Below are 4,529 nucleotides of genomic sequence, written 5' to 3'. Positions count from 1 at the left end.
GTGCTAGTTACGTAACAGTGTGATAACCAGGCTTTCAATCAGTCCAGTGACATGTGAAGAGAACCATAGCTGAAGCACAGACACAACTGTCACAGGAACATGTTCTCCTCCTCTTGATCTGTGCAGGATGTATTTTCATGTTTATGCAAGTCAAGCCAAGAATTTCAAACAGCAAAGCTCATATTTGTTCACTTATTCCAATTACAATTCAGTTATATAATTTTTATCGGCCTTGCTTATTTGTGTTGGTAGGCTTGGCATGTTGTTTTTTTAAAACACTGGTGGAAATGACACCGTGCTTATACTGCATTTCTAGATGGTTCCTGATCCATCATAAGCCGTGATAAGTTCCTCTGTCACTAGCTGGAGCCTCCTGGAACGTCCTCTTCTTGAGTGGACAAGTAACCTCGGTGTGATGACGCGCAAAAGGCATCCGTAGAGCAGCGGCAGTGGTGGGGACACGTTGGTTTTATCTGCAGAACGTGGTGAAAACATTCATACCATTTGAAATATTTCGCATTTTGTCACGTAACATCCACAGGCTTGAATATATTTTATGAGGGTCTTATGTCATAGATCAACAGAGAATAGCTCGGAACTGTGAGTGAAAGGAAAAGTGTGGTGTTCGTTTTTTATTTGCCTGTCTGCATCAACAATTTGTGGAAACTACTTTTGCTGCAGTTACCTGTGCAAGTCTGTTAGAATAACTACCAGATTTTCAGATCCAGAAGGCAGATTTTTATTTTTTTTGTGTGCATTCTTCTTTCCCAAATAGCTCAAGCTCCGTTAGACTGGATAAAGGTCTATTTTTAAATCTTAATTTTGATCATTGTGACTTACAAATACGCTTTGATGTAAACCATCTGTTTATATCAGACTGAATTTTTAGTGGTATTCTCGTACAGGAAGGTGAACCTCTGGCCCAGACTCATGTTGTTTGCAGTCTCTTTCAAGTTTTTCTTCAGGCTTTCTTCCAGGATTGGCATCTATTTAGTTTTTCCAGTGTAAAGCTAGTTTGCTTGGCCACCATGTCATCATTGGTGGAAATGCTAACTAGCCTTAACATTCATTTCAGGCTCCTTTCTCGTGAACCAGCCGTAGCGTAGCAGAGAGCAAGGGGAGGATGTGAGTAGAGTCTACACAAGTGTGATTGACAGCGCAAAGACTCTCCTCCTGGTTCTGAGTGGTTGATGTATTTTTTGTCTCATGCTTCCATATGAGGGCATATTGGCAGTTTTAGTAACCATGTTTAAAACATTTTGTTCATAAAAGTTGCACTCTGCAGCTTTAACAAGAGAAAACTCACAATGATTGCAGGTGAAACAGGACATAAAAGCTCTGGAACGGCCAGAGCAATGGACATAACGAGGAAAATGAAGTAAGGAACCAGTGGAGGACAATGAGAACCAAGAGACTCATAAATGATGGAGAGGTGGACCTGAAAAAGCAACTAGACGGATCAGTCAGAGGAAAATGAAAACAACTGGATGAGAGTGTGTGCAGAGAGGAATCAGAAGATAGAGGACGGGAGTGAAAGGGAGGAAACAGCAGACTGAGCTGAGGGAAGGTGAATAATAAGTACAAAGAGCTGAACTGGGACTAGAAAAGGTAAAAATAAAAGGGGGAAAAATAACACTGTTCAAAGAGAAAATAAATCCAAAAGGCCAAAAAACAAAACTAATAATGTGAGACAGTTCATTGTTGCAAGGCACTGTATTAATATTGTTCTATTATTTTTTCTAACAAAGTGCTTAAACCACCATACATGTAAAATTAGCTGTTCTTTAAGCTTTTCAGGCGTCAATTCACACGATGATGAAAGCGAGTGTAAGGCCACAGTTTCTGACCTTTTGCCTGAGAAACCCGGGTACAGCTGCTGCGGGACGGAAACCTGATCCGATTGGCTTCTGTGGACTCGACCAATATAAATATTGCCACACATACCCCTGAAGTTTGGGACGACTTCGCTAGCACTGGCTTCTGCTCTGGCTGCTTGGCTCAAGGGGAACACACTCATCATCCCCTTGACATATTGGGGCTACGCTGAATCTGGGGACAGCCAGTGGGGGGGCTCTAACAAGGTCGACCGGCTGACGCCGATGACAGCTTGACAGATGGGGGCAGACTAAGCAAAAGGAAGGTTGAGCAGAGGCAGGTGGGGTGAATCGGATCAACGTGCCGGCCCGCTCAAGGCGCTTCCACGTGAGAAACAAAAGGAGCCGAGACGGGTCGAAGAGAGAGACGAGTAAATGAGGCAGGTGGGGCAGCTAGGATGGATCAAACACGCATACCAGATTGTAAACAGCAGATAATTTCCCTACTTGTTTATTAGTCTAAAGGCATGTCGGGATGCACGCCAGCGCCGCATGCATCTCAACCTGAACCATTCTCACCCTGACACACGCCTTAACTTCCTCCTCTCTTCTGTAGTCCTGACATTTAGTTTAATGAGGTGCAGGAGTTCTGGTAAACAAAACCAGAAATTATCCATAGCTGTTAACCTCTGCATTTGACTAATAACTGAGTAGTTTTCCAGTTGCATTTCTCGTTTTGCGTCACAAGCAGGTGGGTGACAAAGAAGCTTCCTGACATTTTTCCTACATCTACTGAAATCCCGTTTTGCTGCTCTCTGAGTGTCATTTTCACGAGAGGTCCATATGAGATTCTTTTTGCCAAAATAAGTTTCGTTTTTGACAATTGTTTGGCTATTTTTATTTGCATCCATTCTACTGTTCATCTAAAACAAGCAAAGCATGCTTAAATTATTTACATAAATTCATTAAAAGCCAAAGAGCCTAAAAAGCACGAACTTTTACGATTAAGTGTTCCTCACACCAGCACCATGAGATCAGAGTCCTGTTGACATTACAAAAATAAATGCGAGTGTCTTTGGTGTCCTGTTAAGATTGTGTGTCCCTCATATTTGCGGACCTGGAAGAACATCCAAAAGTAAACCAAGCCACCGCTGCCCAGCATGGGCTTTTTGTTAGAGCTCCAGCAGTCCGAGTGACCCTGTAGCTGACCCTGTTTCTCCTGTTTTCCTAATCCCAGGCACTGTCTGTCCTGCTGGCATTCCAGCAGATTTGCACCTCGATCAGCATCTTTGCGTTGGCTCTCTGTGGCCCCTGCGGCTGACAGCATGTGTTTCCACTCGTCAGGCCGTGCTCCTCCTTTTACTCCACAACTCGGTGTCACACGAGCCTTGTTCCTTCTCGTTTTTCTCAGAAAACAGAGTATCTGTTACGGTGACCGTCGATTTGGGAGGTGCATAGCACCGCAAGCGTACACCCAACTGTTAACTGGGTCACGTTTTGTTATGTAAACAGATTTTTTTTTTTTCCCCAATAATTTGTGGAATTTTATGAGATACAAAGTTGTGTATATTTTATTCCAGTTTTGGACTGGAATAAAAATGGTTTTATTACAAAAACAACTAAAAGTGTGGCATGCTTTCTGTATTCAACTCCTTTATTCTAATAACACAAACTTATTTCTAACCTTCAGAAATAAATTAGTAAACAAAGTCAGTCGACCTGTGAAAATTGATCTCATTATGAATCCAGCTGTTCTGTGAAAGACTCAGAGGTTTGTTAACATCATTAAGACCAAAGAACATGAAGAGAGAGGTTAGAAAGAGAAAGTTGTGGAAAGACTTAAAACTGTATTTTTTGTCCATCTTCCAGATTCTCAGGAGGGAAAATCTGACTGGACAAACATTAGTTGTGTAAAATGAAAGAAACTAAAGACATAACATGTGGAAGAAGATGCTATGATCAGATCACTATAGCATCAGACATGCTATGTGCCACACAAAACTAACTGAAGAAACCATCCCCAGCATAAAATATGGTGGTGGTGGCAGCATCATGCTCAGGTGAAACATCTCTTCAGCAGGGAGCAGGACAGCTGGTCAGAGCTGATAGAAAGTTGATGGAGTTAAATACTGGAGAATCCTGGGAGAAAACATGGCAGAGGTTGTAAAAGAATTGAGATTGAGGCACATTTTCACTTTTGCACATGAAGTAGGAGCTACAATAGAATAGGGTAGAGCAGAGCTCTGTAGATTCTCAACTAAATCCAGTTGAGAATCTACAGGAAAACCTGAAAATTGATGCTCACAGACACTTCATATCCAAACTTACTGAAGCTATTTTGCACATCAGAACGGACAAAGATGCCAAATGTGCAAGTCTTCATGAATCATGTTCCAGTTGACCTGCAGCTGTAGGTGAATGTTGTTTTTCAGATTTACCTCAGGCGTGGTAAAATGCACGCCAGAGCTGTCAGTTTATGATTTCTAATAGAATAGAGTAGAATCTGTTATTGTCTTACGGTGGGGAAAGGAAGGTGTAACAGGATCAAAGTGACATAAGCAGTAGATTCATAAAAGTTCACACAAAGGTAAAAGTACAGGTCCTTCTCAAAAAATTAGCATATTGTGATAAAGTTCATTATTTTCCATAATGTAATGATAAAAACTAAACTGTCATATATTTTAGATTCATTGCACACCAACTGAAATATTTCAG

Source organism: Poecilia reticulata, linkage group LG16 (assembly GCF_000633615.1).
Source record: "Poecilia reticulata strain Guanapo linkage group LG16, Guppy_female_1.0+MT, whole genome shotgun sequence".
In the NCBI taxonomy this organism is placed as follows: Eukaryota; Metazoa; Chordata; class Actinopteri; order Cyprinodontiformes; family Poeciliidae; genus Poecilia; species Poecilia reticulata.
Note: the sequence above shows the minus strand (reverse complement) of the source record.